Here is a 14,822-nt window from a genome sequence, read left to right as displayed (position 1 = left end):
CACCTTTGCTGTGTATTCCTCTGTCCACATATTCAGGGTCTTTCCAATGGCAGTAGCGTCAATATTTAGGTATTTCTTCTTTAACTCTACTGATGTCTTATTCAATTTTCCAGGGATATCACTTTTTATTCCTTTGTTACACTTTCATCTAAGCTGGCCAGTTCCCTCTTAATTATCAATTGTTGTCAATATCCAAATAGGTTTATCACTGGGAGGTAAAGAGGCAATGTAACTATTTTCTTTCCTGTTTGAACATGAACTACATAAAAGTTTCATTGACCAATCATCAATAGACTTTGAAAAAAGTAACATGACTGGTCACTGATCATAATGCCCATCTGTTATTTACATAGTTATTTGTGAACTGAAGAACTAGCAGTGAAGATTATATGTCATACAATTACTCAAAGTTAGTATGCCATGGTGCTTGGAATTTGAACTGTGTTGTTAGGGGACTGGTGTTTAAGTAAACCATGGTGACTGAAATTTGTGCATATTGAAGCCATACAAAGTGAGGACAATCTGTACATATTGCTTCCATTTAACAATGGAATGCTGTGGCACATCATGTATTTATGACTTTCTGTATCAGATAACACCCAGTTCATAAAGAGCAGTCCAGTTTGCAGAATTTTAGATTCCTGCTCGGGCCCAATGACAAGCCAAAAGCTTTTTCTTAAAAATAGAATAGTTATTTGCATAAAATTCACAGTTTTGCTCAAAATCCTAGAGCTCTGACATATTGAGACTTGCTAGAGACTCTATACAACTCCCTAAAATCTTCCATTTGCCTTCTCTTCTGTAACTCCACAGTCTTGCATTGTTTCCACATGCTGACAATTTTAGTGCAGTATCTCTTAATTTGCGACTTTAAAAGAAAGGCCAGCCTCCTAAAGATGTTCTCTGCCTGCAATATTTTCAACTCTCATATTTACAACATAGTGGAGTATATAAAATGAAAATCTGACCATGTAAATTTTCTGCATAAAATCTGTCAATGTTTCCTTATAACTGTTAGGACAAAACCAAACTTCCTTAGCATAGAATAGAGGGATGACCATCGTTTGACTTCTCTTTAATTTGTTTAGTCTCACCTCTACCCAGCCCCCTTTCCTAGATTCTATGATCCATTTACTCTGAACAACTTAAGGGTACCTAAATGAATTCTGATTTTCTTACTCCTAATATTTCCTTATGGGGCTCTCACTCTTTCAAACCTCCAGCTTTACCTGCACAATGTTTTTAACAATAATCCTGATAACACATCTTTGGGCATGCCTTCTATGACCCACCTAGTTGGAATAATTATTGTCTCCTAATTAACTATCACTATTTTTAAAATTTAGTTAATTTTGTTGTGCTTTATTTTTTACTTGCTTTATTCCCTACTTTTTTGTGTCTCCCTCTGCTTTTTGATAAGTAAATATATTTATTTTTGTCCCCTAAGGCTTAGTTTTTTCAATCTCTTTAAAATATTTTATCTTTCATGACAGCATTCTTTTTGATTTTCTTCCTTTGTCTTTGGTCACTGCTATCTATCATTTTAAGTATCTAGTGTTCTCTTGTAACTATTTCATTGTATTGGTTTTACACAGGTTCTGACCAAAGTTCTTCTGCTATGTTTAGGTGTTCTTTTGCTACCACATTGAATCCTCATGCATTAAGAATTATCTTGGAATTGGTGCTTTCTAAATCTATGCCTTCACTCCCAAAACTCTTCAGATATCCTGAGTGATATTCATAGTTGTTTATTTGAAATATTTAATGTTACAACAAATTTATTTAAAAAATTTTATTTGTATCTATTTATGGGGTACCTGTGATATTCTGATACAAGCATACAGTGTGTAATGATCAAATCAGGGTAACTGCGGCATCCATCACCTTAAGTATCTATCATTCCTTTGTGTTTTGAACATTCAAATCTTACACTTTTAGTTATTTTGAAATATACAATAAATTCTTATTAACTATAGTTGCCCTTTCATGCTACCAAACACTAGCTCTTATTCTTTCTAATTGTAGTTTTATATCTGTTAACCATCACCCCCTTTGCCTTCATCATTCTTCCTAGCCTCTATTAACCATCATTCTACTCTCTATCTCCATAAGTTTCAACTGCCTCTTTCTTTGTCATATCTGACTCTAATTACAACAAATTCATTACATGCAGAAATAAATACTTCTGTCCCTTACAATTTATTTATTCTACTAATGTTAAGTAATAGCATAATCACTCATTTGATTTTTTGGAGTCATTAATTCTTGACATTTTTCACTTAGTTAAATAAGTTTAACTCATGAAAAAAAGAGCATATTCTATTTCCTATACAACATGCAAAATTACAGTAATAAAGAGTTGAAAAATATCAAAACACCTGCACTTAAAGTAATCAGAAAAGCAGCAAAAGTGCTTTAGAGAAAAAAGGTTTTCAACGAAATGCCCAGTTGTTATCGAAAGCCAAGTGGTCATCAACATCTTCAGAGAGGAGATACAACTTAGATGTTAAGAGTTTCCCAAGTGGATTAAACTATATATGCATAACCAAGGAGATGTGAAAAAATATGTTCTGTTGCTTGATCTTCCTAACTCCAACAGATGTCCAAATATTTTGAAATAATACCTTCAAAGCTTCTCTATATTTATTGCCTGCCTTCTATAAGAATCAAAAGTCCTTGCTCCAGTTGTCATTATCATATTTCCTAACATTTAGTTTTACTCCATTCTCTTCTATCCTAAATGCTTAGAGCAACAACTTTAAAACTGTTATGTCATTTTTCTTGCATAAAAATAATGAACAACTCCTACTTTCTACAAGACAAATGCAAATCATTTATATGATATGGACGTTTATATAGAGCATCATAGCCTCTTCTCTTGTATTGCCATCAAAAACACATTGAAAAATAGGGATCCATGGTGAGAAGTGCTTGGGATTTTGAGAAAAAAAAGAAAAAAGAATAACCGGTGACCTGGTGACTCTATGACATGACATTGGACATGCACAACTTGCTCTTTGCAGCTTCTCTTTTTCTCTCTATTTATCTCTGTTTATTAGATATTTTTCATCTGTCTATCCTATTGCCTTATATTTGCGTTTCTCTGAGATGCTTCTAGTCTTCTTAAGCTTATTTTCATTTATATTTTAAGATTTCATTGAATTCTTGTGAACTATGAGTACATTCATGCAACAAATTATTATTGATTTTTTTCTTATTTTCTTGATACAATTACTTAAGTTTTTCTGTGTGTAGTATTTTACTATAAAATAATGGTCCTTATCACATTGTATTATAATTGTGTATTTACTTATCATTTTTTGTATGGTAATTAAGCTCCTTGACACAGAACACTTCTCTAACTTAGGATAATACCTGGTTCATTGCGTATGTTCAGTAAATACTTGTTGACTAAGAAAACAAAGCTTTGACCTAAACTACTTTTATAAATCAAATATACATTTTTACATAAAACTCTTGGAGAAGAACCGTAACAATTCTGGTATGCTACACATTCCCTGAGAGTGTTTACTAACTTAATCTATCCTAGACTTTCCCTTCCTCATGGTTGTAACCATTAAAACAAATTCTCTGAAATCTTATGCCTAATTTTTCCTATCAACAGTAGTCACAAGCTGATTCAGATGATAAAGATGAGCCAGTACTTCAATGTGAGAGTAATCACAAGAACATTTTCCTGGAAGGCTTTCACTCACTAACGTTTCTCTTGACATCTTAGGTCATTTTTCTGAAGAATCATGAATCTACACAAGTGCATATTTCCTTGCCTACAAAACTGATTTAATTATTTAATTAAGTCAGTGTAACTGCCTATGTTCAATAAGTTTCTTAATCTTAGTTTAAATTCAATATGCTATCTCTTCAATTCTATATGTTACTCCTGGAATAATGTTATACTTTGAGATTTATCTTTCAAGAAATAGGAGCCCTTAATTAAGTGTTACTCTATTATGCATCAACCAGCTTAGTAATAATTTAATCTCTTGTCAGATGTAATTGTAAATAAAATATTCCATTCATATAGGAAAAGCCCCTTATTCTTAACATTTAGTACGTTTTCTTGGCTTTAAGTTATTTTATTTACAGTTACAAGTGTAGTTCTATGAATAACTGTGTAATAGAATAGCCATTTCAGTGAAATTGAATCATCACTTCAGGAAGGCAACTGATTGACATTTTTGGTGACTATCTTTTAAAAAAAATGATTTAATCAATACAATATTCTGTGACCATATCTATGAATGTGAACTATAAGAAAGAATGTAATTATTTAAATAAATTGACACATTTCCTTTTTTTTTTTTCTTTGAGACGGTCTCGCTCTGTCTCCCAGGCTATCGCGCAGTGATGCAATCATGGCTCACTGAAAACTCAAACTTCTGGCCTCAAACAGTCCTCTTGCCTCAGCCTCCAAAATTGCTGTGGTTATAAGCATGAGCCACTACACACACCCACATTTACTTTTAAAAGCAATAATACATTTTAATATATTATTTTACCCATTTTACTAGCAATAAACATTCTTAATAAGAAAGTGAAAAGAATATTGAATTAGTTAACGAGTAGAGAGACTACAAATGAATAAAAAGAACAGCAAAGCTCTGTTGATTACTTGAAAATAGAGAAAAATTGCATTGTCTTTACAGATAATATATCATTTATCATGTTATTAGTTTGTACTATTTACTTTTGCCAATGCCTAATTCAAAAATATTTCATGAGTGCCTCATTCTTGTAAGTACTCTGTTTTGTATTATAGGGTATGCAATTACCGATAAGAAATTAACACTATTTAGAAGAAGCTCTATTTTAGAGGGTATATTAATGGTAATATTATTCTGTTTTATAAGAAAAAAAGAATTTTTTTTGCATTAGGGAATAGGGAGATGATTTTTCTGTACCATTCTGCTAGATCTATTCTTTTCCAAAGCTTCAGAGATGCAAGGATAACAATGTGCTAATTAATTGGGAGTCATAAACATATGTTCTCAGTATAAAAGTTCAGTCCTAATACATACCAAGCTCTAAGAGCACTTGGCACAAATTATATCATTAGCACTAACATTGACTTTGCATCTATCACTCTTATTCCTCATATTTTTCTCTTTGCATATAGAGGAGTTAAGCACAGTATAGCTGCTTACATGGTTGTAAGTGTGTGTGTGTGTGTATGTGTACATGGCAAAGAAATATTATTTTTAATATAGTTATCCTTTATATGAACACTCTCTTCACACGAGGATGGTGAGTGAATTTATAACGCAGTTAACACAGTATTGATAAACACATTACTTTAGTAGACTTTTTTTTAACTTTTGATACTTATTGTGCTCTCTTCTTCCTTGAATTTATTGAATCATTTTATTTCTAACTCACTTATAACACTAAATATATCTTACAATACCTTATAATTAAGTAAATACAAATTATTAGTTATGTACTCAATATAATAAGATTTAAGTAATATCCTAGATACTGTCATCCAGCCTTCTATATATCTCAGGTGTATTTCTTACACTGAAGATGCTCCAGTTAAAACTGTTGATTGCTATTTCCTAAGGTGTTAGCCTCAAATCTCTATGTACTTCCATTCTTTGGCAAACATATCTGAGCTGCAATTAAGCCATGAAAAATATTCTTGTCTCTGAAAACAAGATCAATCTAAAGCCAAACTTAAATAATATTTTATATGATTTACCTTTTCTGTGAGTCATGTTTTCATTGGGCCGTTTAGTGTTGAAAGAGGTTAAAAGGATGCACCGGGCTATCTTATTACACAGCCTCACTGGAAAATGAGTCTGAAAGAGATTAGCAATACAAGCCATTTCAAAGTACCATCCCATTCGAAAATAATGCCTAAGCCAAGCCAGAAAAATATTCCTCTTATTAAGCAGAACTCCCAGGCCTAATCCCAGAGAATAATGATCAGGCGTTGATCCAAGTGAGAATTATTACTCTTTGGGCAGGAAGAAAGGAAAAGACTTGTATTCCCACCCAAGGCTAGAATACTTCACTCAAAGTCTTCTACGATATGTGAAATTTCTTCTGTTCAGCTTCGATATCTGAGTGCATAGATTTTCCCTGGAAAAGGATATCATATCTTCAGAAACATTACACCACACCTTAAATAAACCACATTTCTAGCCCTTGGCATTATTCCTATGATTCGACATAAGATCAATAGGATGGGTAACTCAGCATCTCAAGAATGTATGTGATTGTTTTTTAGATGCTACCCTAAAATATAGGAAATGTATCAATACATTATTAAAATTAGGTATGCCTAAAGGACATAAATATTCAGGTAAGGATATACAACATGGTTTAATTCACTTCTCAAATTATTCATAGCTATAGTCAGATTTGCCAATGTTATAATGTGTATCTTAAATTAGTCTATATTACTCAATTTTAATAATATAAACAATGCAAAATTTGTTCTACATATTTCAAGTTTTAGCAATATGAGGGCACCTTAGTCTTTTACAGAAAATGAAGTCCCCAAGTATAACAAAAATATTAATATACGTTTCCTTTTCTTTATATTTTTCTTTTTCTGCTTATTCTGGCCAAATTCTTTATAGTATGAGTAATTTTGAACTTGCTTTTGAAGATTTGTATATATTTGGTTCACAAAACTGTCAAAGACTTTAGAAGAAAAGTAAAATACAGGCCCATAATTTGCATAAACATTGATGCAAAACTCCTAAACAAAGATTGCCACTCCAAAACCACGGATGTTTGGGTGTTTGGGAGTATGTGTATGTGTGTGTGTCTGGTGTGTGTATTACACATTTTATATATATATACAATATATGTATATATTCTCAGGAATAATGTTAAGTTGCCAAAGTTGCCTTAGTACTAGGCAATGAATAAGGGTAATTTATGATATTAAGAAAATAGGGAAAAGTCATATGAGTATTTTAATAGATGCAGAAATATAACTTAATAAGTTACCTATTTATAACCAAAAATCTTAGACAAGGAATAGAAGAACACTTCCTTAACCTAATAAGGTATGACTAAAAGGAAATACAAAGGCAAAACAAAACAAATCATGAGTTGCAGGACTTTTTTCTGAAATAAGGTTTTCCGTCAGAATGTGTGTTTCTTCTGTAATCACATACATTTAACATTTGATCAGAATTTCCAATTAGTATAAAGTAAGATAACTAGATAAATGTGTAGGTATTGGAAATAACTACATAAATATGCCATTGTTCATAATTGGCATGATTTTTAATGTAGAAAACAAAAAAGATAATATAGATTAACTGTTGTAACTAGTAAGTAAATTGGCAAGTTTTCTAGAAATAAATCGTTTTCTTCACACAAATAAATAGAAAATGAAATTAATGAAAGATATACAACTTAACACATCACCAAAAGTTGAAATGTCTGAGAAAAAAAAAAAAAAAGTTCTATATATTTATATATACAAATACAACTCTGTGTGGAGACAATTTCAAAGTAAGCCCCAATAAATGGAGGATCATACCACTTTTTTTGGATTGGAAAAGTTTATGTAAATATGTTAATTCTGCTCAAATTTTCTGAATATGTGATGCAACTCTAATCAACATCCTAACAGATATTTTAGTGAAAATTTTAAAGTTATTTAAAAATTTGTATAGAAATACAGAGGTCAAAGTCTATCCAAGAAAATCTTGAAGAAGAAGAACAACGAAGGACTGACATTCCTAGATATCAAGACTTGGAATAAGCTACATTAATTTTAACAGTGCATTATTTCACTTTATATTTATCTTTGGCTTATTATTATTGCCTGTATTTAAACTTTTTTTAGTAGTTTTCATAGAGTTTAAACTATAAATCTTTAATCACATCTGCATTAGTCTGTTTTCATACTGCTAAAAAGAACTGCCTTAGACTAGGTGATTTATAAAGGAAAGAGGTTTAATTGACTCACAGTTCAGCATGGCTAGGGAGGCCTCAGGAATCATGGGGGAAGGTGAGGAAAGAGCAAGGCACCTTCTTCACAAGGTGGCAGGGAGGAGAAGTGCTGAACGAAGGGGACAGAGGACCTTATAAAACCATCAGGTCTCATGGGAACTCACTGTCATGAGAACAGCATGGCGGAAATCACCCCCAGGATTCAATTACCTCCACCTGGTCTCTTACTTGACATGTGGGGATTGTGAGGATTATGGGGATTACTGTTCAAGATGAGATTTGGGTGGGGACACAAAGCCTAACCATATCGACATCCCACCTTCGAATAGTATTAAATACCTCCTAATGGGCGATATAGGAAACTTAACACCTTATGCTCCTAATTCCTCCCTCCTATATGTTGTGTTATTGTTGTCATACATTTTACTGTTACATATGCTGCACATAACACAGTATACTTTTACTATTTTTGCTTTATACATTAATTTTAGGGCAATTAAAATAAATGTCTTAAAATATATTTTTTCCTTTGTTTTAATCATTTCCAAAGATTTTATGCCTTTTGTAAATCCAAGTTTCTGTCTGGTATTATATTCCTCCTTCATGAAGAAGTTTAAATTTTTTTATAGTGAAAGTCTACAGGAAATGGATTCTATCAGTTTCTTTGTTTCAAAATATCTTTATTTCATTTTTGAAAGGTATTTTTGCTGACTTGACAGTTTTGAGTTATTTTTCACCACTTTAAAGATGTCATCTGTTGTCTTCTGTCTTCATATACACCTTGGGGAAAATATGCTTTGCTAACCCTTCCCAACATCTGAAGACTTTTATTTTTGGGGGGTGATGGCTTTGGGCAGGTATCCATTCCTTTTATGAATCTGTGGCTGCACTTATCCTTTATGAGTACATCAACAAAGCAAGGCTTCTTTTCTCTTACACTCTACCCAGTCCCTCTCACGACCTTGATGTATGTCAATTGAGAAGAACCTGCAAAGTGGGTATAAGCGCCCCTTATGTCATTGGCTCCATAGTTTCTCTATTCTCATTCTAGCCCACACTTAGCCTCTAGAAATTTGTAAGGAGAAAGAAAAGAAAAGAAAAGAGAAAAACCATAGATGGATTATCCTTCTTTACCCTGTTATATGGTTTCTAGCATGTTTTCCTGCAGTTGCACTCCTACAGGTCAGCCAGAGCTCAGGCTGTCTCTCCTTGGAGGGTCTTAGATGTCAGGTTACTTGGTTGCCCTATAATCTCTGCTCTCAAATGGCTTCAAAGAGCTTTTTCTTGTTGTTAGATTTGGAATGATGCAATTTTTGGCAGTCTACATCCTAGGCAAAATGTGGCTCTCTCAATCAATATCTTATTTATCATGAACGATACAAAGATCTTACAGTGTTTTACCTCTGAATGTTTTAACCTCTTCCCAGCTTATGTGATATTACTTTGTACTATTACATCTATCTCTTTTGAAGTCCACAAATAAAATATTTTTATTATTGCTGTAGGTAATTTATGTTTATTTAGATACCCTAAAAAGAAATGTTAACCACTAGGTTTATGTCCTCAGTTTTCTCACACATCAAACCTTCTTTAGTTTTATTAAAGCACATTTTTTTTTTTGCTTTTCTTTTTTTTTTAATTATACTTTAAGTTCTGGAATACATGTGCAGAACGTGCAGGTTTGTTACACAGGTATACATGCACCGTGGTGGTTTGCTGAACCCATCAACCTGTCATCTGCATTAGATATTTCTCCTAATGCTATCTCTCCCTCCCCTAGCCCTCCTCCCCACGACATGCCAAGGTATGTGATGCTCCCCTCCCTGTGTCCATGTGTTCTCACTGTTCAACTCTCATTATGAGTGAGAACAAGCAGTGTTTGATTTTCTGTTCCTGTGTTAGTTTGCTGAGAATTATGGTTTCCAGCTTCATCCATGTCCCTGCAAGGGACATGGACTCATCCATTTTTACGACTGCATAGTATTTCATGGTGCATATATGCCACAATTTCTTTATCCAGTCTATTATTGATGGGCATTTAGGATGCTTCCATGTCTTTGCTATTATGATCAGTGCTGCAATAAACATGAGTGTGCATGTGTCTTTATAGTAGAATGATTTATAATCCCTTGATTATATACCCAGTAATGGGATTGCTGTGTCAAATGGCATTTCTGGTTCTAGATCCTTGAGGATTTGCCACACTGTCTTCCACAATGGTTGAACTAATTTACACTCCCATGAACAGTGTAAAAGAGTTCCTATTTCTCCGTATCCTCTGCAGCATCCGTTGTTTCCTGACTTTTTAGTGATCGCCATTCTAAATGGTGTGAGATAGTATCTCATTGTGGTTTTAATTTGCATTTCTCTAATGACCAGTGATGATGAGCTTCTTTTCATAAGTTTGTTGGCCACATAAATGTCTTCTTTTGAGAGTGTCTGTTCATACCCTTCACCCACTTTTTGATGGGGTTGTTTGCTTTTTTAATTGTAAATTTGTTTAAGTTCTTTGTAGATTCTGGATATTAGCCCTTTGTCAGATGTATAGATTGCAAAAATTTTCTCTCATTGTTTAGGTTGCCTGTTCACTCTTTTGATAGTTCATTTTGCTCTGCAGAAGCTCTTTAATTAGATCCCATCTGTCAGTTTTGGCTTTTGTTGCCATTGCTTTTGGTGTTTTAGTCATGAAGTCCTTGCCCATGCCTATGTCCTAAATGGTAATGCCTAGGTTTTCTTCTAGGGTTTTTATGGTTTTGGTCTTACATTTAAGTGTTTAATCCATCTTGAATTAATTTTTGTATAAGGTGTAAGGAAGGAGTCCAGTTTCAGTTTTCTGCATAGGGCTAGCCAGTTTTCCCAACACCATTTATTAAATAGGGAATCCTTTACCCATTGCTTGTTTATGTCAGGTTTGTCAAAGATCAAACAGTTGTAGATGTTTGGTGTTGTTTCTGAGGCCTCTTTCTGCTCCATTGGTCTATATATCTGTTTTGGTACCAGTACCATGCTGTTTTGGTTACTGTAGCCTTGTAGTTTGAAGGCAGGTAGTGTGATGCCTCCAACTTTGTTCTTCTTGCTTAGGATTGTCTTGGTTATATAGGCTCTTTTTTGGTTCCATATGAAATTTAAAGTAGTTTTTTCTAATTATGTGAATAAAGTCAATGGTAGCTTGATGGGGATAGCATTGAATCTATAAATTACTTTGGGCAGTATGGCCATTTTTATGATATTGATTCTTCCTATCCATGAGGATGGAATGTTTTTCCATTTGTTTGTGTCCTCTCTTATTTTCTTGAGTAGTGGTTTGTTGTTCTCCTTGAAGAGGTCCTTCACATCCCTTGTAAGTTGTATTCCTAGGTATTTAACTCTCTTTGTAGCAATTGTGAATGGGAGATCACTCATGATTTGGCTCTCTGTTTGTCTATTATTGGTGTATAGGAATGCTTGCAATTTTTGCACATCGATTTTGTATGCTGAGACTTTGCTGAAGTTGCTTATCAGCTTAAGGAGATTTTGGGCTGAGATGATGGAGTTTTCTAAATATACATTCATTTATAGGACTGTATTCTTTTTCATGAATTTGTTGATAGTAAATATAGATTGTTTGTTTCAAACTTATTTTATTTAATATTACCCTTTATTTTAAAAATACAGTTTCAGTAGTATTCAATTGAAGGTTTAAAGTTATTTTCCTTGAACACTTTTAAAGATTTCACTTATTTCTGGCTTCCATTATTGTATCAAGAAGTTTGAGATCAGTCTAAATACTTTTTTTTATAGGCGTGATACTGTGAAATATATATTTGGTCTTCATCCCTGTTTCCTGACAGACACGTGGCTCCTAAATTCCTTGGGATCTTCCAGAGTAATAAGAGTGTATTTGGTATGCCAGTGAGATGACTGGTGAATGGCAGCTCCTAGGTAACTTCAGGATGGAGGCTGCTCGAAGAAAGGCCAAGTCATCATTAGAGGATTAAGACTTTTGGCCTTACCAGAGAGGGGAGGTGGGCTGAATGTTATGCTGATTACTAATGACTGATGATTTAATCAATCATGCCTACATAATGAAGCTTCCATAAAATCCTCAAAATACAGGATTCGAAATGAGCTTCCAGAAATCTGAACGTGTGGAGATTCCTGGAGAGTGGCATGCCTGGAGAGGGCATGGAATCTCCATTTCCCATCCCATATAACCTCACCCTATGCATCTCTTCATCTGTATCCCTTCTAATAACCTTTACAATAAACCAATAATGATAAGTAAGTGTTTCACTGAGTCCTGTGAGCTAGTTTGGCAAATTGTTCAAAGCTGGGAGAGAGTTTGGGAACCCCAACTTATAGCAGGTAGGTTAAAAGCACAGTTCAAACAACCTGCACTTGCAACTGGCATCTGAAGTCATGGTGCAATTTTATGAGGCTGATCCTCAAACTGTGGGTCAGTCTGACACTATCTGATGCTATCTCTAGGCAGATAGTGTCAAAATTGAATTGAATTAGAGGACACCCAGCTGGTGTCTGTGGCAGAACTGATTTGGTTGTTGGTGTGTTGGAGAAATTCCCACATAATTTTTGGTAGCCAAAGGTCACAGAAGTTTTCTGTACTTATTGTGTTGTGAGAGTATACTGGAATAAATGTTTTTTCCTGTATCCTCAATAGGTAATCAATCTTTTATTGCAGACTATTTTAATGTATTTTCTTTACTTTTTTTCCAACAGTTTTACTAGTGTATGTCTAGTTGTTGTTGTTTTTATCCTGTCTGGCATTAAATCCTCAATATAATAAATCATGTCTCTCACAAATTTTGAAAACTGATCTATCTGTTTAACTATCACTTTAATTAGGTTTTTAACATTGCCACGCCAATTTAGGACTATACACATATAAGATAGCAAAAGTTTTATGTATAGGTTTTTATTAGGTCACAATTTTGTATTCAGAATACATAGTAGGGAAGAAAATCACATATCACAAATAAAGAGATACCCAGGAGGAGGAAAAAATTTACTTTTGTATTTACCTTTCTCAGGATGGTAGGTCACTTTCAGGCTATGTTCCCTATCATCTGAAGGGATACAGCACCAACAGTGGAGATAGATTGAGTTTTCTTTCCTCTGAGACAGTCAGGGAAATACATTGCAAGCTAAGCTAGGGAGAAAATAACTCATTATTCATAGCATAGTGTCATACACTCTGTAGGCTTTCAACAGTATAATTGATGATGATGATGATGTGACAGTCTTATGTGTATTTCTCTTTAGTCCTTGACATTATAGCTTTCATTATTCTGCCTACATGTAAGAAAGTAAACTAGAGAGTCAGTCATATAAACTGGAATTTCAGAAGGAAAAAAGATGTCAGATTTCAAAATAATAATTCTTTCGTTCTGGATTTCTCCTTTATTCAAAACCACTTTCCCTGACAGCTTTTCTCTTTATTATTCCTTTATAGAAATCATCCCTGATTGCAATGAGCTCTGTCTCCAATTTTTTGTGACAGGCATCTGAGAATTATGGCACTAGTATTTACCCTCTTGTTCACTTCAAACTGTTCCTTCTGTTCTTGGAATAACTCAGAAAATATGATGTTTGAGCAATGCAGGCTTAAAGGACACAGGCAGTTTCCATCGATGTCAGTGGTAGCGACCTCTAGTTCTTGAAAGAAAGGCCTTAGCCTTTATACCATTTCTAATACCAGTATGGGCCCTCCTTAAAAGCTGAACAAGGAGAGGACTCATAGAATTAAGGAATTTCAAAACTCACACAGACCCTGAGATTTTATTCCTGTCTTTTAATTTTGTGTATTAAGAAACCAAGTCTACAAGAATTTCTATGTGCTCAAAGCCACACATTTATTTCGTTGCTAAAATTCTTGTTCTATACATCATTAAAAAACCAATTAACACACCAATTTTGTATACAGTCCTCTTCTTCAACATAAATCAATTTGTGTGAAGCTGTTTAATATAGAAAATATAATTTAGAGGTTGATTTTTTAAAAAAGAGGAAGAAAAATGAGCTATTTAGCTTATTGCTGCCAATGGCTTAATTTGGCCAGTGAGCGGTAAGAAGCAGGGTTTGGCATTGACTGCTACTCAACCATTTCTCTCACAACATTTGTCCTGGATTTTTCCCAGGGAAACTGAACAATAGATCATAGATTTTGGGATATTGTTTCTTACTCTTGTCAATTTGTCAGCATGGGTTTTTGAAAGATACAACTTATAAATGTGATACAATAATACTTTTTTTAATTTCAGCAAATTTAAGCTCTACATATGGCACATTTCTTTTTCTATTTTATCTGTCATCTGGGTCTTAGAGATGGTGAGTTCTATATTTTATGAAATAAAAGAATCAGATAAACTTTTTCATAATAAGAACAAGTAATTCATAATCCTAATCTTGGGTATGTTTGTATTTCAAAGGAAGCCTAGATGGAGAAACTTTCTATCTAAATAATAAAACTTCAGGTGACAGTATCCTAAGTCTACTGGCTAATCTGCCTGTAGGGTCATCTAGGGCAGAGGGTTTTATTTTTGCTTCTTGTTATTAGTAAATAATTGCCAACCTTTCATAAGTCATCATTGATTGTATCCTTGAAAATGTTGCTATGTTTTAGTTTTCTAGTATGCCACTTAAAAAATTAAAATGGCTACCTTCATTTGTGGGACCGTTGATAACACACTCATTATTCCCTCTCACCTTTCAAATGATCAAACACATTTAGTTCATTTTTTATATTTTTCGGTTTTAGGCATCAGCTATTGATTTAGTTCTTTAATACTCCCACCACTTACACAAACACTGAACACTGGTATCTCCTCCTCCTTTCTCTCAGTACAGCTGGAATTTAGAGTGAGATTAATGTTGAATGTGTATATTTT

Source organism: Pan paniscus, chromosome 3 (genome assembly GCF_029289425.2).
Source record: "Pan paniscus chromosome 3, NHGRI_mPanPan1-v2.0_pri, whole genome shotgun sequence".
In the NCBI taxonomy this organism is placed as follows: domain Eukaryota; kingdom Metazoa; phylum Chordata; class Mammalia; order Primates; family Hominidae; genus Pan; species Pan paniscus.
This window is presented reverse-complemented; position numbering follows the sequence as displayed.